Below are 26591 nucleotides of genomic sequence, written 5' to 3' on the forward strand. Positions count from 1 at the left end.
CAGTTTATTGCAAAATATGTGTGTGTGTGTGTGTGTGTGTGTGTGTGTGTGTGTGTGTGTGTGTGTTTAGATTTATACATCTATGTATATATAGACACACACACACACACACACACACACACACACACACACACACACACACACACACACACACACACACACACACACACACACACTTACTCACATATATACATATATGGGTCTACTTTAAAACATCGACTTACTGGAATGTTGACTTCCAAATCATTGAGGCAACAGCGCTGTAACTTCAAAATGCCAGACTCCTGGATTGTCGAAATTTCACTCCAGGAAATGAACCACTCGGTCACCAATGGCTGAATGGAAGCAAATTAAACCAACCAACATGGGGTGCTGTGCCCCCCCACACCCCCCTAAGTAAATATACCAACTCTGAGATCACACTACAGTGGAGAACAGGGCAAACCTCATCATGATGGCCCAGTGGTTAGTTTCCCAGAGTGAAAATGCGACGTTGAGAGAGTTCAGCTTTCTGAAGTTTTGCTTTCCTCGACTCGACCTTGTGAATTTTGTGTAAGTGAAATTTCGATGTTTTAAAGTAGACCCATATATATATGTGTGTGTGTGTGTGTGTGTGTGTGTGTATAATTTATATATAGAGACAGATATATCTATATCTAATCTAATCTATATTTATTATATATATATATATATATATATATATATATATATATATATATATATATATATATATATATATATATATATATATAGGTCCCCTTCAGTAGATCGAAGTTCGAAGACCATATGGCCGGGAAAATATGTTCGAATTTGTAAAAGTCTGATCGGACTGAATAGAGATCTCTGTACAGTGCGGAATGGGAAGATTTCCCTTTTCTGCAATGTAGTGCGATCTCGGAGTTGTTATATTTAAGAGGGGTGTGGGCGGGTGCAGGGGGCATAGCCCCCCTGCTACAGCTGTTTAGTTTTGTTTTTGTTCTGTTTTTTTTTTATTTTTTTTTTTATTCAGTGTTCGGACTTTTCAAGTTCGAAAATATGGTCTCAGCCATATGGTCTTCGAACTTGTAAATCTGTCTGTATATTTGCATTTATATATATATGTGTGTGTGTGTGTGTGTGTGTGTGTGTGTGTGTGTGTGTGTGTGTGTGTGTGTGCGTGTGTTTGTGTGTGTATACACACACACACACACACACATATATATATATATATATATATATATATATATATATATATATATATAATTACACACACACACATACACAAATTATCTTATCAAATGCAAAAATACCAGTCAACAAATTATAAAAAAAAATCATTTTTATGTCCCAAACAAAAATAAATGCCAGAAATAAAAGTACACACTAAACTGTTTGGCAGTGCCTTAGTTATAATGTGTCGTACCCACAGTAAGGGCTGGAAATGGAAGACAAGCTTGCCCATGAATCTCTAGTGATTGGTACAAATTTGTGCAGTTAGTTGTAGGAAAAGGGCGCCAAATTTTAAACTATTTAACTGTTATGAATTTGTTATACTGATTTTGTCTGATGAAGTTTTCTAATGCAGTAAATGAAAAGCGATTAACATTATATACAACTCTTTCTTTATTCCGATAGCCAATATTTTGTTTGATTTTTAGTAGTGATAGCCAATATTTTGTTTGATTTTTAGTAGTTTGTACATTTATTTTGTTTTCAGTTAGTAGTGTGTAACTGCTTGACTTTTCTACATGAACTATAATTGTCTGTGTACTGAGTGTTTCTTCCTTTCCCCATGGGGGTGTAATGTTGTGTTTAGTATATGTATGTAGCGGAGCTGTGGGTGATGCAGCCTTTAACATCAAGGAGTGCAGGTGGGGGCTTGCACCCCTTCAAAAATACTTTTTTTGTTGGTTACCTTTGGATGCTCCTCACATTTGACACCTTTTCCCTCATTTGTGATTGTAGTTGTATGAGGTGACCACAAGTGGGTGAAATGCTTGTCGGGGAACCACTGCAGACTCTCTTTTCACAGAAATTCAAGTCCAGTAGATGTTCATCATGTTTCACTGTTGCAGTCATTACACTTGGGTTATCCTGCTGGCAGGCTACCCACAGTCGGCCCGAATTACAAAGTCCTGGTCCGGCGTCGGTTGCTGTCATTTCTTCCCTGACATCAGTGCGCCAGGGGTATAAAAGATGCAGCCGACGCCATTTTCTTCAGTCTTTCTTGCCGCAAGTCAGTATCTCTCTGGTTTCTGTACTACTTCACCCCAATCCAGTGATCAAGGTCATAGGTCCATCAGTGAAACACCAACATTTCCAACTGGAGGAGTTACAGACCTCTATCGTTTATGTAACATAATTATATAATTGGACATTCAACTAATCTATGCAGGAATCTCGTCTGCTAATACATCGTTACCTAACCTTTTGCATTTTCACACTTTATATCCTGTATTAAACCAGCAGTTTTCCATGTTTTTGCACTATATCTGTACACCATCCTGGTGATAACCACTGCACTGTATTGCATTAACCTCCCCCCAGCTTGATATCACTGGTCTCAGGCACTAGATGGGCTGTGAGCCCTAGACAGGCCTTCTGCATTATGGTGAGTCAAGCCTGGTCTGTGTTTCATTGAAAGATGGAAAGGCTGCAAGAAAAGTGCCCACCTACAGAGTTTTATGTTTCCTTCCTGTTGTGTTTTCAGCAGTAACACATACATGGTTTGTGACAAGTGTAAATTCTCAGCCACAAAGTTAATACTTCAGTGACACTAGTGTCCTCCTGATTACCTAGTATTACTTTTAATAGCGGAATAATCAGTTGCAGTTTACTCAGTTTTTGACCAAAACAACTTATGGGGTGTTCTTCCCCATCAAAGTTCTGTGATCATACTATCTCTAGATCTGTATCTGTGCATCAGTATATACAGTAAAAGGCTTGCTAAAATCTGGAGATACTAAGATCTGCACTGAAGAGTAATATTTATTTCAGCTTCTTAAAGCATTGTCTCCTTTATCGTCCAGTTTTAAGGGGCATCTTCCCTTTTGCAAAGTTTATATGAGAATACACTTTTGATGCAAAATGGGTACAGATTTTCAATAATGTTAAAAATGAACCAGATGCCTGTAGCTGTAATGCCTGAAGCTGTACTGAACACATGCCAAATCATCTTGAACTTTTCAGAGTAAAAGCCTTGATTTTGTAATTCTGTGATAAATGTAGTTTATTATGTATTGTGTAGTCAGCAGCAAATATAATGAAAACAGCAGCATACACTGGATGTAGCTATAATCATGTATATTATTGAAGTGAAACCATCTCAAATGACAGTGCTGATGAACTGAAACAAACTGAAGATTTTGTAGCTCTGAGGATTGTAAACTGAGCACTCAGACTTCAGTAGCAGCGAAGACTAAATTAAATGCTAAAAACACCTTAGACAAGCAGCCAAAGGATCCAAGGAATCGCCAGAATACGTAAAAAAATCCCAAATCCAAATATCACACTGTAAAACTATTTTAATAAATGCTGAAGTAAAAAGAATGTATAAATACAAAGCTTTCAGGCACACAGCTGTTTCTCACTGTTCATAATACATTGCATTTTCACAGCTTAAATACTTAAAGTAGAATTGATACAAATTAGCCAGCCTAATTACATAATTAAATAATTAAAACATTTCTTAAAAAAAAAAAACAATACATCATACATAACATGATCTCTGTTTTAACACAGGTTTTATGCCACTTACTGCATTTAAACCTGGGTGAATATCAGCTCTGAAATAATTAATTCACTTACACTCAGCTAACTCAGTTTTAGTAACTAAGTCACCCCCTCTATCTCCAACATTTATAATTTCCAAAGCTCTAAACTTAAATACATGCTGTTCCCCTGCTTCCTGAATATGCCTATGTAGGGCATTAGTGTCTAATTTCCAATGAATTTCTGCGAGATGGGAGGATATCCTTTCCTTAAACTTCATATTAGTCTTTCCTATATAAAAACTTGAACATTTCTCACAGTAAGGTAGGTACACAACATTTTTTGAGTTACAAGTAGCAAAAGCCTTAAAATAAGTTAGTGTGTGTTAATGGATGTATAAAAAGAGTCTTTATAACATAATAGCCGCTTAAGATTCCGCTCCTTCTTATAAATAAAAAATGGTCTATCTCCTATAAATTTATTGATATTAGTATCAGACTTTAAAATAGGCCAATTCTTCTCTATTATTTCCTTAATACTACTAGTAAACTTATTATACTTAGTCAAATAACCCAAAGTATATCTTGAATGATTATTTGCCTTTTTTATTAACTTTGGAAATATTCCCAAATAAATATGCTTTGCCAATACTAGGATGCAACAAAATGACTTATTTTTTAATCTCTTCTATCATTTTAATACTGTAACCCTTCTGAATGAAATCTATGGCCATACTACCCATTTCTCTTTCAAAATCTAAATCAGATGTATTAAGTCTACAGGCTCAAAAAACTGACTTTTTGCTACACCTTTATGAATGTATCTAGAGTGTATGCTATCAGCATGCACATACCTTTTAGCTTGTACATTCTTCTTATGAATAGTAGTGTGCCGTTGACCCTCGATACACATCAAACTAATATCTAAAAAATATATTTTATCAAAAGCAAACGTCTATTCAAACTTAAGAAAATCCGTAGTTTAAGGTGTGTAATAAAATTCTGTAGCTTTGTTGTTTCACCTGCCCATAAAAGGAAGACATTGTTCACAAAACGTGTATAGAACATAATGTTTCTGTTATAAGTAATACCTAACAAGTCTTTGATATATGCATATATATATATATATATATATATATATATATATATATATATATATATATATATATATATATATATGTATGTTTATATATGTATATACTGTTCTTCCCATTTTGCCAAGCCCAAATTTGCATAACTGTTAGTTACAGAATTTCCCATAGCTGCTCCCTGTACTTGATGGTAATATTCATTGTTGGAAAAAAAAACATTCTCTAAAACTCTCTCTAACAGCCTACAGTAAGAACAATATATATATACATATATATATATATATAAATAAAGTGTATATGTATATATATATATATATATATATATATATATATATATATATATATAAAGTGTATATGTATATATAAATAAATTTATAGGAGATAGACCATTTTTTATTTATAAGAAGGAGTGGAATCTTAAGCAGCTATTATGTTATAAAAACTGGAAGAGAAGGGGCAGAAGTCATTCTGTAATCACCAGTAAATGTAAGACCCCTTGTTATAAGTGCAGTTTTTGTAAATATTTAAATGTGGGTAACTCTTATACATCCGTTAACACAGATTAACTTTTATTTTAAGGCTTTACTGCTTGTAACTCAAAAACTCATGTTTTAATTATTTAATTATGTAATTAGGCTGGCTATCATTTATACGTTTTTTAAAGTATTTAAGCTGTGTTGTGTATTGTGAACATCGAGAAAGAGCTGTGGGCTTGAAAGCTTTGTATTTATGCATTGTTTTTACTTCAGCATTTATTAAAACAGTTTTATAGTGTGATGTTTGGATTTAAGACTAAATTAAACTGCCCTTTTATAACTGTGAACTGGACTCAGTGACTATTCTCTGTAGTTTCTGCAACCCTTCTGGACTTCTAACCTGACCTCTGTCTTGAAAATATTTCTCTTAAAAACAAAATCTTGAAAATTTCCTACCTAGCTTTACATGGCTCCACTTCTACCATCTAAATACGATGTTATTGCAGATGCATGTCTCCAGTCTGTCTTTGTATCTTCTGCAAGGTTTTTGACACGCAACAAAATGTTCCACACCCCTCCAAAATGGCATATTAGCTCTCTTTTATTGCTTTCTGTTGCACAGCTCTTTCCCGTGACTGGTATTCTGTCAGATTTTAAGTTGGTCTACTCATCTGGAATGTTCTCAGTATGGTGCTGACTTATGTCTGTTGTGCCAGGTAGCTCTGAACACACATTCTCAACAGAAGCTCTTGTATCTGTTGCTTTGAGTTAGTTAGTGTGCTATCTGCCTAAATGGCTGGCATAGGGGTCAGGTTTTCTTTTTTAATCACCCCTATTTATCTCTGCCTTTAAACAAACTACAAAGGTATGTGCTCCATGGTGTCAGAACATTCATATGGTATGCTTTTTCTGGTCTTCTGTGAGTGTCTAACTTTGTAATTTACATTGTGTACTTCTTTCTGCAAGTAGGGTCTGCCACTCAAATAAAAATGTGTTTTCTGAGAATGGAATTAAAACTAATACTTGCCCCCAGCTTTGATTTCCATGGTCCTTGCAGTCATGTTATCCACCCCTTGTTTTACTTCTGTAATAGCAAACAGAAGGTTTGGCAATAAAAGGTCCCAATTTTTACTGTCTTCTGTCATAACTCTTCTCAGCATGGTTTTCAGTGTTATGTTAAAAAGCTCCAGTAACTCCTCTGTTTGTGAATGGTATATTGAGATTTTCAACTGCTTCACCTCAGAGCCCTGGTGCAGTTGGTTCATTATTCTGGACAGAAATGGAGTCTCATGCTCAGTAAATATTTGCTGTGGTAATCCTTCTCTGAAAAATAATAACACTATCCTTTTAACTATAGGTTTAGCATTAGTGTAGTGCATGTAGTAGGATGCCATCCTCAGAGTACATGACATAAAATGTAACTTAACACGTAACATCAAATCACGTTTCGTTGTCTAAAATATATTGAAGCCCCTTGTTGGATTTTACAGAGAATCAACAAATTCCATAGCAGTATGTTCAAATGGCACCTATATATTATGGGCTGAAATCAGAGGATTTCTGAAACTTTGGTGTTGTCCACAATTCAGGCCATCCACAAATGGAGTTCTCCCTTTTTCAATATTCATTGGCCAGTTAAACTTTGCTGTGATTCTTGCTTTGGTTTGGTCTTGTCTATTCCTAGATCTCTCACTATTACAGGACTATATTCTAACTTCATCATTAAGGTTCTGAAAGGTTTGAGCAGTGACATTTGATGCATTATGTCCTGTCAGTCATTTTTGACTCTGTTCAGTAAATCATTTGCAACTTAAAATACAGTTAGGAAGCCAGGACATTTTATTCATCTTCTCCCCCTGCATCCTTAGCTATATTTTCTCATTGCTATGCTTAGTGTTTTCTTATTGTTGCGTCTTTTTACAGTCCATCTGGCTTACATGAAGGTCAGTTGTAAAAAAAAATCCAAAGTCTGGAAACGTTGAGGTAAAATGCAGCGTTTATTCCAAACAGGAAAAAAAATCACAAAGCTTTCAAGATCAACTCTTCAACTGTGTGTCCTGTTTGGAATAAATGTTGCATTTTACCCCAATGTTTCCAGGTTGTGGACTTTTTTACTACTGTTTTGTATTTTGTATCTTGCCTGGTTTACCTACGTGCTGTTCTTGTTTCTTTGGACTTTTACATGAAGATCAGTCATCTGCAGAGTTTCCTCAGGGTCAGTCTGTTGTGAGGTAGAAGGTCATACCAGTACCGATGTTGGGGTCTCACTGTCAACTGCAGCAGCTCATACTGATATTGTCTATTGTTAGTTTCAGTTTCTGATCAGGTTTTCCCATCTGCCTTCTTTATAAACCTGATGTATAGAACCCTCTTTGCTCTGTGTAGGGTTTCTGTATTTTGATTCTACAGGAATATCATTAGGGTTCTGTTCAAGGTTATTGTGTTACTGTTGCATTTCTCCTGTTTCTTTCTTTTTCTAGGTTGTTCTCTCTGTGTAAAGGATATCTCAGTAAAAAAAATATTTTCAGTTTCACTTTGTCCTGCTTACATATATATGTGTTACCTAGAGTCTTCTCTTACCTGAGTTTTCATAAATAGAAATGGTCTTGGAACTCTAACTGGGCACTGTTTCTTCCTCCTGATTTTGGTTTAAGGTATGGGGTTACATACAGAGGCCAGTCTACTCCTAAATGTTTTGGAAATGAGGGTAGGCCTCACCCTGCAGGTATTTCATGATTCCTTGCAGTCTGCAGCAACAAGGAGAGAGGAAGTCGCTCTTACTTTGCCAAAAGACCATTGGAGTTTGGGAATAGGCTGTGTCCACAAATTGCCTTGTAACAACCAGTCACATTCCAGGAGAAGACATTGTCTCATTTGATTTATCTTGAAACCAAACATGTCATCTGTCCAACAAATGTTGTTTCATATCTGGGGAATGTCCTCCTATGATTTGTTTGCATCCCTAAAATCTATCGACTTCTTTTCTATTATTACTACATCTGGAAAGCACCTCTGAAGTGGATTCCTCCAGATGTGGCCCATGGCACTTCTCTACACTTTTTGTTCTTTTCTTTGATCACAAACCTTCTAGAGAAAGCTAGAATGGACAAAGCCATGGTCATTCTTATAGTTCCATTTTGATCTTAAGTGTGGCCTCAATTTCTTGAGCAGCCTGTACATTTAGTGTCCGTCAGAATTCTCTTGACACATCTGTCCAGTAAATCTCACCTGGACCTTGGTACCCTATGACAGACAAGCATGCATCTTTTCATTTCTACTGATAGTCATGGGCCTTTCTTACCTGGAAAGGATGATCCAGATCCTAACTTCATAAACCAACTACCAAAAACACATACAAAAGTGAATGAACTTGTTTTTCAGTTCATACATCTGCTAGGGGCTTGGACCTGTTAACTGCTCATATTCCTGCTTATTTTTCAAAGATATTTTACTGAGGTTTCAGTTATTATCCTATTGAAATTCATTTGGCAGCCATAATTAATTCCCCATCAGGGTGCTAACATTTTGTCTTTGCTTTCTCTAAACCTTTGAATGTTGGAGGATCTAAAAACTGTTCCCAGTGAAGACCTTAGCATGTATTTGTATGAGTGCATGCACATGCATATGTGTGTGTGTGTGTGTGTGTGTGTGTGTGTGTGTGTGCGCGCGCGCGCACATGCTCGTGTGCTGTGGAAGAATATTCCTCCAAATATATTATAAAAACAAAATAATCAAAAGCTTTGTGCTCTGGCCAACAACACACTGTCAAGATTCCCATGGCTGGTGAGTGTCCTATCCCATTCTGCTGGGACGCATCACCCCTCTTGTCTCCAGAAGCTTAGTACATTGTGATACACTTGTAATCCCTTAACTGTTCTGGCTGGCAATGAGCAGCAGAGAGTATGATTTGCTCATTGCACATCTTTTGGTTGTCCAACAGTGACAGGAAGCTGCTGTTTATTGACTGTAGAATTTTTCTCCTTTGTGGCCCCTTAACAAGCAGTAGGATTTTACAACTGGATTCATATAGCAGTACACTTACATGGAGGAAACTGGTATGGAGCAAAATTACTGCAATGAGCAAGAAGGGCTGTACTTCTCTGCCAGCTGAAGTAATATTAAAGGAGACTTCAATCTTAAATTAAGGAGATGGAACTCAAATTACATGAGAATGATATGAATTTTCTAATAAACCTTTCTGAATGGCACCCAATACAGAGCTAATGTTGGGAGCTTTTTTTTTTTCCAAAAGACATACTGTATGTAGCCTATCTAGTTCATTATATGTAAGCAGGGTTGCCACATTTCTGAAGGGACAGGTAGGACCCTTTAAAAAAAAGTTCCTTCATGTGAAGTGAAGCCCAAAAAAAAGGTCTTTCATGTGGAACAGCAGGCAGTTCTGCATTAAACAGAAGTGGCTCCACTTTGCAATTTTTGATTGGCTCGTATGCCGGTATATGAGCCAATCAAATATCGCACAGTGGAGCCGGTTCCACCGGGAATTTCAACAGGCAGTACAGGACTCAGGATTGAGCAACTGATCTCGGGACAGTCCCATTCAAATAGGGATGCCTGGCAACCCTGTATGTAAGCAAGCCATCTCTGAGATGCCTAAAGCAAAATTATGCTGAGTCTTGGCATGTTTTGGCTTCAAGATTTCTGATGCAGGAGTTATGATGTTTGTTTTAGTTGCATAACAAAGTTGTGTTTCTGAAATTCAAGCTCAAATGATGTCTGAAGTGCCAATTATCTGCCAAAGGAGGATACTTCTTAAAGGAATATACAGTTATGTTGTATGTCAGAGATCTGAGAAGGACTTGTATTCTTCATTGGAAGTTTTGAAAGCATGTAGTTTTAAATTTTGATTTGGATTTTTATTCATTGATGTGTTGAAGTATGTCTGGGTTGTTTTTGAAATAAGTGCTTGGTGGTTGTATTGGTATTGATGCTGCTTCAGTGATTTTATTCTGTTAGTTGTGTGTGTGTGTGTGTGTGTGTGTGTGTGTGTGTGTGTGTGTGTGTGTGTGTGTGTGTGTGAGTGTGTGCACCTTCTTTGGAAGGTTGGGTACCAGGGTGGCAACTTGACACCATAAAGCTCCACTGCCAGTTGTTCTATGGACCGTTGTTGTGTTGTGGTGACCCCTAACGGGAAAAGCCAAAAGGAGAAGAAGAATATTTGTGTTTCATTTATTTTGATGGTCATTTTAGTCATGTTGACCTGATGGATAAACATATCTCTCATATCTATCTGTCTATAGATATACATAAGCACACACACACACACACACACACACGCACGCGCACACACACACACACACACACACACACACACACACACACACACACACACACACACACACACACACACACACACACACACACATGCATAATACATATACAATGTAGTAAATAGTTTTACCCTTTTTTGACCAGGTTAGTCCCACTAGGCCATTTGCCCCAGTCCAGGGGAGACTCAAGGTGGTATTCATACTGATTAGGTAAGATTTGGCCAGGGCACAGACGAATTCCCCTAACACCAGAGGATCTCTTTCATCTACCTGACCTATAAGCAGTTCAGGAAGATGAGACCTCGGTTTAATGTCTCATCCAAAGGATGGCACACTTAGGAGGGCAGCAACGCCCACTGTTTTGCTGTGTGGAAGTAGAACCCACATCCTTCTGATGTTCTGACTGAGTCACTTTTGCAGTACTCTTAACAGATGGTTGTAGCTCACTAAAGTCTAGCCAGGGTGCAGAGCTTTACTTTCCTTGGATGCAGATCCAGATAATGACCCCAGTTCATCAATATAAGTATGTAAAACTGGATGTATGAGTGAGATCTTCAGAACATCTCCCCACCAGCTCCACGTGTCAGATCAGATAAGTGCCCCTTTGGGAACCTTCCTTTCTAAACTTGTTACTGTTTTGCTTGCTGTTATTAGTTGTCAGCTAGGAGGGGTAAGTGCAAGTGCAGTAGACAAATTCCATGAAAGGATTTGCACACTAAGTGTCTCTTCTGTCTAGGCCCTGAACAGAACTATAAAATATGTTCCAGCTGTCAGTCATTGCTCCTAAAACCCTATGGTCTAGACTTTCCACACGTAATACCCTCCTTGAGACCCAAAGCCTGAAATGTTTTTCTCATTCCACCATGTCTGAAGACCCAGATGTCAGCCTCCTGCCCAAGAAAAACTTAAAAGACCTAGAGGGGAGTCTCTGTCTGTCATCTCAGTGGCACATACCCACTGAGGTGGATGAATCCAAGGTATGCCAATCGTCTTCTCATGAGCCCTCTACCACAATTCTGCCAGTGGGCAATATGGCATCCAAGGCCTTGTAGATGACTGAATCCACTGACGAACCACAACTCATTTCAGAGGGTCTCTGATTCCTATGTGGGAATGTAATCCTAGTACTGTGATACAAATGCACCAAGGCTCACAACCCCCTAAGCTGCTACTGGTGAATGTCTCCCCTAAGAAGAAAAAAACAAAAATGTATGCACTCGACGTCCGCAGCTGTGGTCATGGAGAAAGAATGGATCAATTTTTTTTTCAGGGGTTATTCATGACAATCATGCCTCTGAAGTCTCCTTCCATTGTGACCCAGCATTTTTAGATCACACCACAGAAACATGTTTACATTCTTATTCCTCTGAGGAGAAAGCAAATTGGGATTCTGAACATTTTTGGACTACTCTTCCCAGTTGCATTCTCCAGAACAGATATCCTCAGATGAGAGAGATTCACTTTCTCCAGATTCTGCTTTGGAAGAAGCTTCCTTTGAAGAAATGTTACTAAACACAATGAAACATTTGGAATGGCAGTCTAAACCAGTGTCTGAGGAGCAAAAGGTATACTACAACTTATTACAGATGGGCATCCATGCACCTCCTTTAGTTCCCCCAGTATTAGATGCCTAACTAGACACAGTTCAAGTCAACTTTCTACATTTAATTCTCAGCCTCCTGCCAGACAGGTTCTACAAGGTTTCTGATGAACTAAAGTACCTCTAAAAAAAAAAAAAACCTTTACGAGACACATTTTCGATATCCCTGGCCTTGGGCAAAACTTCCAAGCTGCTTTCTGGCACTAATATCTTACTCAGTGGGAAGGACAGTCGAGCAATAGACCAGTGAGGAAAAAAGTGTATACTTTAGCCTTCACTACCAAACTCAAATAGCCAAATACTTACTCTCTGCATTACAGTTTTTAAGCAACACCATCGGAGAGCCCCAGACAATGGAATCAGATCAGCATATGTAGTCTCTAGTGGCCCAGGCCTCACAAATAGCCTGGCACAGTATAAAATGCAGCTGTGATGCTGGAGATGCCTCTTACTGGTTGCTACTGGGTCAGTGGTATGCTCGACTGATAGGTCAACCTATTACAGAAGATTTGAAGTCAAAGATTCTAGATTCTCCCTTACATAACAACCTCATTTTTGGTTCACAAGCTGCCAGTCTTTTCAAGACTTTGCAGGAACAGGGCAAAACAATGAAAGATTACCATGAAATTTTGATTTCTACAGTTCCCAGATACCATAGAAATTTTCCAGCAAAATCTATCTCCTTTGCCAGGAGAGATCCTAGAATACCTCATAGGCAAAGAAAAATTCCTAAAAAAGATTCCCATGAAGAAAAAAAAAAAAAAAAAAGGGTTACTCTCTCTGGCAAGCCTCAATTTGGCAGTGGGCCCCTATGACTATATTCCAACTATCCAATCACAACCTTGCCACTCCCCTTTCACAAACACTCTGTCTTTTACCTTTTCCATTCTGGGAAGCAATAACCTCAAACAAATGGGTCTTAAACATTATCAAGGAGGTGTGTGTTATGTCTTGTGAAAGCAACCCATCTACATGGGTATACCCCCACCTTCTGCCAACCAGATATAGGGTTACCACCTGCCCCACTTTGCGAGGGACAGTCCCTCTTTGGGCAGTTGTGTCCTGACAATAATTTTTAAAAATGGCAAATGTCCTGAGATTTTAGGACAAAGTTATTTCCTATATTTTATGTAATAGTTGCATAAAACAGTTATTCTGTATCTAAAATACCTAAATGTTATAAGAAACAGAATAAGCAACTAAAATGCTACAAGAATAAGCTTTTATTTAGGCAAAAAAGTTAAGTTCTATCCTTTGTACTGACCGTGGGTATGTGTCGGCCTGTAAAATCTGATGTTTGTCCTGAAAATGTCCCACTTTGGCCATTTGAAAAGGTGGCAACCCTAACCAGATACACTTGCTAGACCATATTGTGTAATACTTACTGGGACAGGGAACGTTAGAAGAGATTCACTCAATCTTTTTAGGAGAGAGATTTTATTCAAGGATCTTTTTTGTCCCAAGAAACAATGGTCCGTGTAGACCTAATTGGACCTCTCCTGGCTAAACACCTTTCTGAGATTTCCATCTTAAAAAATTATGTCTTTACAAACTCTTCTACCCTTCCTTTTTCCTCAGGATTTTCTGGTATCCTTAGACCTAAGGGATGCTTACCTGCATATTTTCATGCATCCTTCCTGCAGATCATTTCTTTAATGGGTCATCACATTTTCAGTTTACTACTTTGCCCTTTGGTCTTTCTGTAGCTTCAAGAGTTTTCACAAAGTGTCTGGACCCAGCAGTGGCTATTTTCCACCCTCAGGGCATATGAATCGTCCCTAACCTGGATGACCTTCTACTGCAGGCCTCATCTGTGGACACTGTCCTCAAGCATTTCATTACACTGTGTGACTTCTGACCCTCCTGGAGTTCACAAGCTAACATTTCTGGGATGCAACCTGGACACATTGACCATGCATGCCTGTATTCCTCAGGGGAAGTTCAGTTCCATAACCACTGAGTTTGTAACACTTCCCAGAAATGAGCATTGTTTGGCCAGACAAGCCCTCAGGGCCCTGGGACTCATGGCTGTCACCATCCCTATGGGGCCCCTTGCAAGACTACAAATTAGGACAATGCAGCGGTATCCGAAATCAATGTGGTCCCAGCACTCTTGCCCTCTAGATATCCACATTTTGGTCTTTCCTTGCATCAAGAAGGAATTCCTTTGGTGAAGCAGCCAAGTTCCTGTCAAACCAGGTCTTCCAGTCACTCCACTCCCAAACAACCAGGTCCCATTTACAGATTCTTCAAACAGGGCAAGGAGGCTTGGACAGGAGACCAACAGAGTTCAAGTAGGGTGACCTGCCACTTTATTAAAAGAACATATCAACATAAAATAAATGAGGGTATTAATACTAGTCCTACAGACCTTCTCACATCTTTGGAAACCAGGCACCCTGCTGGTGTACACAGATGACACCACATTGATGTGATATCTCTTTGATGACACAGTGGTGCAGCGGTCGCATTGTCAGCTCACAGCAAGAGGTTCTCTGGTTCAATTCTCAGCTGGAGTGCCTTCTGTGTGGAGTCTGCATGTCCTCCCTGCATTCGTGTGGGTTTTCTCTGGGTACTCTAGTTTCCTCCCACCTTACAAATACATGTGTCTGGAGCATTTCTCCCCAGGCCTCTGTTGAAAATGGACTTTGTTCCAAGTTGGACTTTCCCAGTAAACAAATGTTAAATAAATAAGTAAATAAATAAGCAAGAAGGGAGGTACAAGATCCTACCCCCTGGGCAGGCTGGCGCAGGAAGTCTGGCACGTGAACTCTTATCTGAATCTTAAACTTAGTGATGTATATTCCCTCTCAGCAGAATGTATTGGCAGACTACCTAAGCAGGGACATAGAGGACCATCAGGAATGGTCCCTGAACACAGACACTTTGAAATCCATAACTCTCAGATGGTGAACTCCTCAGATAGATTTCTTTGCTTCCCCCAAGCATCACCAACTCATGCTTTCTGCTCAAGGAACACATCACCTCTAGTCTGGAGTCCATATGTCTTCTCTTTCCAATTGGCATGGAAGTTCCTTTATGCACATCCCCCTCTGCCTGTGCATCCAAGACTCCTACAGGGCCTAGAATGAATCTACAAAACTCTTAGCTTCTGGCACCTTTCTAGCCAAGACAACAATAGTTCCTGCATCTGATTCACTTATCATAGTGAAATTACTGGAGAATCCCTCCAAAACCAAATCTAGTCAATCATCAGAAAGGGTGCTCCTTCATCCGAATTTGACTTCAGTCAGTCTAAACATTCCAAATTATTGGATTTTAATCCTACAAGACACACCTTTTCTGAAGAGCAGGTTTGAGTCCTACAAGAAGCCAGGAAACTAGGTTCTTAGTCTGGTACCTTAAGCAAAACTCCAACCCCTTCTATCGGATACCATCCATAGTACTTATGTGAATTATTACATGCAGGGTTGGCCTACTTGTCCATTAAGGCTCACTTTTCTACCATTAATACTTGCTTACCTTTGGAGCCCCCTCTCATGAACATGGCTGATGTTAATCTTTTTCTGAGAGGTATTCTACACCTTAAACCCTCAAAGAAGCCTATTGCCCCACCTTGGAACCTTCAATTTTTTTTTCTTTTTTGGAAAAATGTACTTTACCCCATTTGAAGTGGCTGCTTCAGCTATTCTTAAGTTCTTGGAAAACAGTGCTCCTCCTGGCCCTGACTTCAGTCTGCAGAGTCTCAGAACTCCAAGCTGTTATGGCTATTCCACCCCTCCCCATCTTACACAGAAATAGGGTGAACTTCAGGGCTAGTCATTCCTTCATGCCAAAAGTGGTGAACGAGCTAATCCTGAACTAGGAAATCAATCTACCTACATACTCCCACAATCTCCAAAACGGGGGGAAGGAATCTTCCACTCCTTAAACTTTCACAGACAACTGAGGTTTTACCTGGGCAAAAGTAAGGATATCAGAAAAATAGACAAGCTGTTCATCTCCTTTATGGATTCCATGTGAAGGCCAGTTTCCAGACAAACTATTGCTTCTTGGATCTGAAAGTCTATTTCCTTCTGCTACTCTCACCATGGAAAGGCTTTACCCATGTGACCAAAACCACATTCCACTTGAGCAGTGGCCTCATCTGGGTCCTTTCTATAATGGGGTGATACCAGGTCCATTCTAGAAGCAGCTACATGGTCATCTGTCCATACTTTCACAAAATAATATACGCTATATATGCCTTATCCAGGTGCAGGGCACTGTTTATCAAACTGTTTTTTCTGGCCTCCTGGAGTCTTCTCTTTTCTTTTCCTTTTCTTGAAGCCTACCACCATTCTCTCTTTACAGCTCTGGGAATCATCCATCTGTTAAGAATACTGCAACAGTGACTCAGTCAGGACATAGTACAGTTGTTTAAGAACTTACCATAACAGTAAATGTCCTACTGATCAGTGTAGCTTTATTCCTTCCACCCCACCTTATACCCCTTCTATTAGTTTTCTCTCTGTATTAGCAGAAACCTTTGGCTTATACTCACAGACACACAGGCATTATCCCAGAATATTACAGCTTTTATTAGGGGGAACTTGCTTATCCTTTTCAAACTAAGCCCCGCCTGGCTGACCAGTCTCCTTCCTGGATTTTCTTCAGGCTGCTGCTGGCTTGGAGATAGACAGTGGATCTCACACGTATGTCTGATTTTTATATTATTTGGGTGTATATCCTAGGAAGGTAAAGCTTTAGTAACCCGCTGGATGTCAGTAAGCTACAACCCATCTGTTAAGAATATTGCAACAGTGATCAGTAAGACATCTACTGCTATGGTAAGTTCCATCTGTCAGCACTAAGGGTGAGTGCTCTGTACCGGGTGTGCTATGAACATTCACTTAATACACTGGAGAGAGTTATTTATTTTGTGCAGTTTATTTAGTAGATCAAAATAATGTTCATTCTCTGAAAGAAAAACAAAACTAAAATACAAAAATAAACATTTTTTTCTGTATCAATAAAATTGAAAAGGTTTCTTTTCATTCTTGATTGTGGTAGCTTTGGTCAAGCTGTCACACACCTGGTACTCCACAGTAAGTCCAGAAGTAAGCTCCTAATATTACACATGTAAATCCTCTTTAAAGTTTCTGGTATTCCACAAGTAAATGTACATGAAAGCTTCTGGTATTCCAATAATAAATGCATAGAAAAGCTTCTGGTATTCCACAAAGAAACTCACAACTTCTGCTTATAATGTCTACAAAAGTCTTCACTCTTAGTCTTGCCAAATTCTCTCTCTGAGACAGGCAAATGTCTTTACCATCTTGGGCTGTAGCCTTTAATTTTAACATTGGTTCAACAAGTGTATCAAAATTAACCTCTTCTGTCCTAATGTATACAGTGATAGTATATATGCACCATCACTGGATTCATACCACATTATGTGGTATATACGCACCACCTTAAAACAGCATTTCTAACACTTTTGACTGCTACTATCCCATACAAAACCCTTCCCAGCATAGAATTCATGGATGTTCATCATGCATACAGCTGCAGTCATAACAGATGGGTTCTCCTGCCATCAGGCGGGTCCTCGGTCGGCCGAATTCCAAAGTCTAGGTCCGGCGTCGGTTGTTGTCGCTTCTTCCCTGACGTCAGTGCGACAGGGGTATAAAGGACCCAGCCGACGCCATTTTCTTCAGTCTTTCTTGCTGCGCGGTGCCCGAAGCAGAAGCAGTTCGCAAGTGCCGGTCGGCCAGCTCCTGAAATTACGAAAATTTGGAAACCGAAGTCTTCTTGAAAGCCAAGTACCCCATTGGGGAAACTTTTCTTGCCTCAGACCGATGTCAAACAAAGTTAATAATTGTATTTCATGTGGGAAGCAAATACCGCATAAGGATTTCCATTCCCTCTGTATACCTTGTTTAGGCCCAGACCACGACGTCTCGGTCTGTCGCTTTTGTGCTACATTTAACAAACGCACCATTAAGCGTTGGGCGGAGTTCACCCAGCATTATTTTGGAAAAGCATTTAACTATATTATGTCGTCGGATACTCCGACTCCAGTTTTGTCTAAAAAAACGCAAGGATAAGGACCGACACACGAGGTCCGCGGCCTCTACCGACACCACGCCAAAGCCAGCTACACGTGGTCCGGTTCTCAGCGAGGCGCCTACGCAGCCCCTGACTACCGATGACACTACATTGGCAGTGTCTCCTGTGCCCGAGGTCGCAGGCTCCTCAGCCCACACTCCGACTACAGATACCGAAGCCACTCTTGGCATTGAACCTCAAAATGTGGAGAGGTCTACCTCCACTCAAGGTGTCTTCAGACCTTCTTCTTCTTTCTCCATCAAGGCTACAGTTCCATTTTCACACCCTTCCAAAAATGAGAGGCATGCCAAACCTGCCACACAATCAAAGGGCAGAGGCACAAAGGCAAATTACAGAGCTCATAGACATGAAAGCTATTCAAGAGGTACCTACGCACGAACAAGGTCAAGGTTTTTATTGCAGGCTATTCCTGGTACCAAGGAAGGGAAAAGATTGGAGACTTATTTTGGACCTGTCCATCCTAAACACATTTCTACTCGTACCAAAATTCAAGATGCTCACTCTACAGCAACTTCTTCCCATGCAAGGAGTCTTGGCTGGTAACACTGGACCTCAAGGAGGCATACCTGCATGTCCCAATCGGACAAAATTGCAGAAGATACCTCAGATTTCTTGCATGTTCAACCCATTATCAATTCTCTGCATTGCCCTTTGGCTTATCTACTGCACCCAGAGTATTCACGAAATGCCTGGCATCAGTAATTGCCTACTGCAGACTTCAACGGATACAAATATACCCTTATTTGGACGACTGCCTGATCCAAGTGGACAGCAAGCGCATTCTTCTGAAACATCTGGCTTATGTAATAACGTTGTTGAGATCTCTGAGATACACAGTCAACAAAAAGAAATCAAGGCTAATACCCTCTCGGAAGATAATTTTCCTGGGTGCCAACTTGGGCACAAACACCAAGATGGCCTACCTCACGCCAGAGAAGCAGGGGCAACTAACTCAATACTTCAGAGCACTAGCAAATTGCACCAGGCTGACTGCAAGGAAAATCCTGCAGGCTCTGGGATTCATGGCATCTTGCATCTTACTAATCCCATGTGCAAAGCTGCATATGAGGAAACTTCAATGGTACCTGAAAAACATATATGGTCTCAACACAGCCACAGTTTGGAAACAATAATACCACTAATTCCATGTCTGCAAAAGGAATTTCTGTGGTGGGCTCAAGCATGCCAAACAAACACAGGTCTTCTATTCAGCAAGCCTCAAGCAAATCAAGTCATCACAACAGACGCCTCGGACTATGCCTGGGGGGGCGCACATGACAGATCGGTGCGTTCAGGGCAAATGGTCCCAAAAAGAAAAGCACCTTCACATCAATCAAAAGGAAATGCTAGCAGTAATAAATGCTATTATAGCTTTCAAGGACCTTCTGCAACCAGGCCAGCTATTGATAAGAACAGACAACACCACAGTTATGTGGTACATAAACAAACAGGGAGGAACACATTCATACCCCCTATGCAGACTGGCCATGTCACTTTGGAACATGGCAATGGACTTACAAATCGAACTACAAGCACAGTACTTGCCAGGCAAGGAAAACATGCTGGCAGACAACCTAAGCAGAAATATGACAGATCCACACGAATGGAAGTTGCATCCAAAAGTATTTTCAGAAATAATCCAAGCATGGGGAAGGCCAGACATAGATCTCTTTGCCTCCCACAAAAATCACCAATTGACAAAATTCTGCTCAAGGATTTTCCATTCAAAGGCCTGGAGAGTGGATGCTCTCTCTTTCATTTGGACATCAATGACAGTTTATGCCTTCCCACCTTTTCCTCTGCTGCCCAAAGTTCTATTGAAAACCAGAGCAGACAGACCAAAGATGATCCTCATTGCTCTGGACTGCCCAAGACAACACTGGTACCCACTCCTGAGGAGCCTGACGCATTCCCCACCATGGACCCTGCCTCTAATGCCTCTTCTCCTGACTCAGCACAGCTTCAAAACTCTTCACAGCCAGCTAAAAACACTCAATCTAGCTGCATGGAAGATTCCTTAGCATCACAGCAGACCCTACTCTCCAAGGAGGTGCAGGATGTCATTTTGGAGGCCAGAAGGCCATCAACTAGAAAAGCGTACCCCGCAAAATGGAAACGGTTTTGTGTCTGCAATGAGAAAAGGGGCCAGGATCCTGAGAAACTGAATTTACCTCAAATACTACAGTACTTAGCTGAGCTGCTAAGCAGTGGACTTTCATTCTCCTCCATCAAAATCCATGCCTCAGCCATTTCTGCAGAATACAACACTGATACACCCTTAATCTCACACCCTCTTTTAAGGCAGTTCCTCAGAGGGGCTAAGAATCTAAGACCACCAAGAAAACAACCAATATCTGCTTGGGATCTCAATTTCATTCTGGAAAAACTGACCTTGCCTCCCTTTGAACCAGCTGCCTCATCAGATTTGCAATATTTGTCCTGGAAAACAGCTTTCCTTCTGGCAATTACCTCAGCTCGTAGAGTTTCACAACTACAAGCTCTCATGGCTGTGCAGCCTTTCATCATCTTCCATCAGGACAGAGTTTCCTTACGAACCAACCCGTCCTTTATGCCTAAAGTGGTATCCAGGGTAGCTTTGAATCAGGCCATACATTTACCTACCTTCTATCCTAATCCTCAAAACAAATGGGAGAGACTACTACACTCCTTGGATATCCACAGACAACTTCGTTATTATCTGGACAGAACAAAGCCTTTCAGAAAATCAGAACAGCTCTTTGTGTCCTATGCTGTAGGAGCTCAAGGAAAGCCAATTTTGAAACAGACAATCTCAAAATGGATAGCCCACTGCATACGCTTTTGCTATTCTTTTCATGGCAAAACTGTACCTACAGGCATCAGATCTCACTCCACAAGGGCCACAGCTACCTCTGCAGCCTTCCTCAGAGGAGTTCCTACCAAAGATATTTTGGAAGCAGCCACTTGGAGTTCTGTACATACCTTCTCCAAGCACTACCACCTACCATTATACTCCAAAACTAGAGCAGGCTTTGCCACTGCAGTCTTGCAGGGCATCCTGGCTCCTCCGAGTTCCACCTAGTGCCTACCACCCCTTTCTTAGCTTTGGGATTCTACCCATCTGTTGTGACTGCAGCTGTATGCACGATGAACATAGTACAGTTTTGTACCTACCATAAATGTAGATGTTCGAGTGCTAATACAGCTGCAGTCCAGGTTTCCCTCCCTCCTTCCCCTCTTGGGACAGGCCTATAGGCTAACACATCCTCATACAACCTAATTGGGGTAATCACTTATGGTGTATTTGCTTGCAACTACTGTTTTTTGATTATACTGCATTGTATTATTACATAAATTTATGTATTGCCTTCCTTCTGGGGGCACCTGACATCTGGGGCAAGAAAAACTGAAGAAAATGGCGTCGGCTGGTTCCTTTATACCCCTGTCGCACTGACGTCAGGGAAGAAGTGACAACTGACGCCGGACCTAGACTTTGGAATTCGGCCCACCGAGGACCCGCCTGACGGCAGGAGAACCCATCAGTTATGACTGCAGCTGTATTAGCACTCGAACACCTACATTTATGGTAGGTACAAAACTGTACTTTTTGTAGGGAATGAAATCAGTTATGAGAGCAGGATAACCCATCTGCATTCAAGTGGCTACTGCCAGGCCTGTATCAGATAGCGATATTGAATGGCTGTAATGAATTAAATCAGTTATGAGAGCAGGATAACCCTTCTGCATTCAAGTGGCTACTGCCAGGCCTGTATCAGATAGTGATATTGAATGGCTGTAATGAATTAAATCAGTTATGAGAGCAGGATAACCCATCTGCATTCAAGTGGCTACTGCCAGGCCTGTATCAGATAGCGATATTGAATGGCTGTAATGAATTAAATCAGTTATGAGAGCAGGATAACCCATCTGCATTCAAGTGGCTACTGCCAGGCCTGTATCAGATAGTGATATTGAATGGCTGTAATGATACACCCTCCCTAGTCAGATTTACATTGACATCCTGTTTATACAACTACTGTAGGAGTGTACAGTCAGTTACCAGAGTGAAGCTGCATTCTATTATGTAATGCTGCAGGTATGCAAGTCTCCACTTAATACTGAGACATTCCCTTCCTCTCTGTTGCAGAGTATCTTTTTCTCAGACATACTTACCTTGTCTACTACTCAAGGAGAAAGTTATTTCTCACCACCTACTTTCTGAAGTAACAGCATGTAACTCAATGAGAGATGCATCCATGTATACAACAAAAAAATTAGTAATGGCAGGGCAGTCAGGACTGGTTCTGAACATAGCATAGTTTTCAAGTTGTCAAAAGCACCTTACAATGCTGGGTACTTGCTGTTGTTTGATGTCTAATTACCTCTCTCACAGTTCCATAGCCTAGGCTGTTGCTGTTTGAAGTCTAGTTCCCTCTCGCAATCCCATAGCCTAGGTTGTTGTTGTTTGAGTTCTAGTTCCTCCCTCACAGTCCCATAGCCTAGGTTGCTTCTGTTTGAGATTTAATTACCCCTCTCGCAGTCCCATAGTCTAGGTTGCTGTCTTCAGTCATGCAAAGCATACTTGTGACAACTTTAAGTGCAAGTCCTCCCTGATGTTCATCGTGTTATACTGCTGCAGTCATCACACTTGGGTTATCCTGCCGTCAGGCGGTCCCGCAGTCAGCCGAATCCCAAAGTCTTGGCCCTGCGTCAGTTGTCGTCGCTTCTTCCCTGACGTCAGTGCGACAGGGGTATAAAAGAGGCAGCCGACGCCATTTTCTTCAGTCTTTCTTGCCGCGCGGTGCCTGAAGCAGAAGCAGTTCGCAAGTGCCGGTCAGCAAGCTCCTGAGATTTTCAAATTGAATTTCAGCCCGAAGTCTTCTCTAAAGCTAAGTACCCCATTGGGGAAACTTTTCTTGCCTCAGACCGATGTCAGACAAAGTTAATTATTGCATTTCTTGTGTGAATCAAATACCTCATAAGGATTTTCATTCTTATTGTAGTATTCCTTGCCTAGGCCCAGACCACGACGTCTCTGGTTGTCGGTTTTGTGCTAGGTTCAACAAACGTACAATCAAGCGTCGGGCAGATTTCGTCCGACATTATTTTGGCAGAAAATTTAACTATAGCATGTCGTCGGAGCAGCCGACATCTGCAATGATTAAAAAACACAAGGATAAGGACAGGCAGCCAAGGCCGATACCGAGGCCTCAGCAAGGCCTGCCGCTGGTTCTCTGGTTTTCAGCGAGGTGCCTACGCAGCCCCTGACTACCGCTGATTTAGAAATTCTGATGGCCTCCCAGACCAAATCAGCTGGGCCTCAGGAGCCAGTTCCATCTCAACCCGCGGACGCCAACCCTGACAGTGATCCGGAGATTTTGGATAGGCCTTTAGTTTCTGAAGGCATCTTCAAACCGACAACTATCTCTATTAAGTCTTATGCTAAACTTAAAGCCCCCTTAAAAGTTAGGAAACCGGGTCCACAAACCCCCCCACAGGCCCCTATGCTTAAAAAACAGATGCTTAAAATGGCTGAGGACTTAATTACCCTTATCAGGGGTTCCCAACCCCCACCTGACAAAAGGCCTAGACTGGAGGAAGATTATCCTTCCTCTGACCAAGCATCCATTTCCTCAGCTAACTCTGAGGATCAGGATTATTTCTTCCCTCCTTATGAAGACTCAGATGCTGAAGAGTCCATTCCCTCTGTCTCCCCCCCTGAAGACTACTCTTTTGGGGAAACTTTACACACCATGAGGGAACACTTCCACTGGGAAGGCCAAGATTACTCTGACTCTAAGAAAAGACTCCGTGAGTTTCTTCTTCTTCCTCAGCATAGACCCCTGGCAATTCCTCCAGTTTTAGACATTTTGGATGATGTTTACACCAAATCTAGTCTAAACCGAGATTCCTTACCTCCTGCACCAGCTAAACCAGACAGATACTACAGAGTTCCTGATACTCATAAGTTTCTATATAAAAGTCCTGTTGCAGACCCCAAAACCATTTCCCAGGGTCCCAAAGGGGTTAAGGCCTCTACTGCTAAGAATCCACTACCTTCTGAAAGAGATTCCAGAGCATTAGAAAGATGGGGGAAGAAAGTGTATACGTCTGCCACTTTGGCCATGAGGGCCTTAAACTGCCAATTCCACATGCTAAAATACCAGCAGTACTTGATTACACAGTTAAAGCAGAAAATGATCCCTCAGACAGAACAACCTGACTTCAAAGAGATGCAGGATTTGCTGCATGCAGCAGAACAGGTGGGAAAGCATACCTTACAGTATGGTTTTGATTCACTGGAAGCCTCGTGTAGAGCAGCTGTCACAGGGACTGTAATACGTAGGCATGCTTGGCTAAAAGAGCAAGCCTTACCAGAACATGTCAAAGCAAAGTTATTGGATGCTCCATTGCAGAAAGATGTGTTATTTGGTGTCAAAGCAGAGGAAGTTTTAAAGAAAATGGAAGAAAAGGCAAAATCTATGCAAACAGTTAAAGATTTTTTACAGGTACAACCTCCTCGTTTCAGCAGAAACTGGCCATCAAAAAACTGGTCCTTTCCTGCATCAGACAGACCCCAAAGAGGTAGGTACAGACACCCAAGGGGCAGAGGCCAGCCACAAGGTTCTTTCAGGCCTAGACAATGGCATACAACAACTCAAAGAGGTGGAGACGAAAGATCTCAACCCTTCAAGAAACAAACACAATGACTTCCGTTTTCGCCTGCCAAGCAAAATTGCCCTGGCAGCACCTTTGGGAGGAAAACTGGTGCTATTTCCACAAAATTGGCACATCATAACAAAGGACAAATGGGTTCTGGATATTATTACCCGAGGCTACAGATTTCATTTTCACAATTTACCATGGATGAGAGGCATGCCAAATCTGCCTCCAAACCAATGGGCAGAGGCACAAACGCAAATTTCAGCTCTCATGGATATGAAAGCAATTCAAAAGGTACCTACAAAGAAGCAAGATCAAGGTTTTTACTCCAGACTATTTCTAGTACCAAGAAAGGACAAAGCCTGGAGACCCATTTTAGACCTCTCAGTTCTAAACACATACCCGGAGGTACCCAAATTCAAAGTTCACACTACAGCAGCTTCTTCCCATGCTGGGCAAGGAGTCTTGGCTGGTAACATTGGACCTCAAAGAGGCATACCTGCATGTCCCTATCAGACAAGATTGCAGAAAATACCTCAGATTTTTGGCAGGTACAACGCATTATCAATTCTCTGCATTGCCCTTTGGCTTATCTACTGCGCCCAGAGTATTTACGAAATGCCTGGCATCAGTAATTGCATACTGCAGACAATGAGGAATACAAATTTATCCATATCTGGACGACTGCCTGATCCAAGCGGACAGCAAGGACATTCTATTACAGCATCTGGCATTTGTAACAAAGCTGCCTAGGGTACACAGTAAACAAAAAGAAGTCAAAACTAATACCCTTGCAACAGATAATATTCCTGGGTGCCAGTTTAAATACAACGGCCCAGATGGCTTACCTCACGCCAGACAAACAAAAACAATTGACTCAATACTTCAAAAAGATGGCAACTTTTACCCAGCTCACTGCAAGGAAAATCCTGCAGGCATTGGGGTTCATGGCATCCTGCATTCAACTAATTCCACATGCAAAGCTGCATATGAGGAAATTACAATGGTACCTGAAAAATGTATGGACTCAGCACAGGCACAGCCTCGAAACAAGTATACCTCTCATTCCCTGCCTTCAAAAAGAGTTCCTATGGTGGGCTCAAGCATGTCAAATAAACAAGGGTCTTCCTTTTGTCTTACCTCCAGCAAACCAAAGTATGACAACAGACTCTTCAGACTACGCCTGGGGAGCACACATGGCAGGACAGTGCATACAGGGCAAGTGGTCTGCAAAACAAATGCATCTTCACATCAACCAAAAGGAGATGCTAGCTGTGCAAAATGCACTGACAGCCTTCAAGGACCTCTTGCATCCAGGACAACAGACATTCTCTGAAGTGCAAAGGGTAAGGCAGCATAATGAAAAAGACCTTTTGGGTGGAAAATTTTGTCTTCAACTTCTGGCTTTATGGGTAAGATAAATATGCTAGTACCCTTTTGTGAAGTCTGTGGTGGTTAAAACCTTGCTTTGCTTAGCCTCTCAATGAGATCATCTACTCCAGACATTGAGTAAGTGTTAAATTTGGATATGTCATCTAGCTTTCAGAAATTATTCAAAAAATATGGAATACAAAAGGCAAAATGTGAAAACAAAGCACACTGCACAGTCAGGCTTCCAAAGCTTTAATATAATTGTTTAGCACTTTCCTCCTCAAAATAAATGGACTTTTAATCTAAATTCTATAATGTAGACACTGCATTTAAAACACCATGAAATCACATGATCCAAAACA

The 26591-nt window shown here is 40.9% G+C and overlaps 1 protein-coding gene across 1 annotated transcript in view; it reads left to right on the forward strand.

Annotated features, from left to right (window-relative positions):
• The window catches only part of LOC122814390 (zinc finger protein 729-like), a 144684-nt gene that overhangs the window by 34780 nt on the left and 83313 nt on the right, over window positions 1–26591 (forward strand).

This window comes from Protopterus annectens, chromosome 10.part0 (assembly GCF_019279795.1).
Source record: "Protopterus annectens isolate FY-2018-M chromosome 10.part0, PAN1.0, whole genome shotgun sequence".
In the NCBI taxonomy this organism is placed as follows: domain Eukaryota; kingdom Metazoa; phylum Chordata; order Ceratodontiformes; family Protopteridae; genus Protopterus; species Protopterus annectens.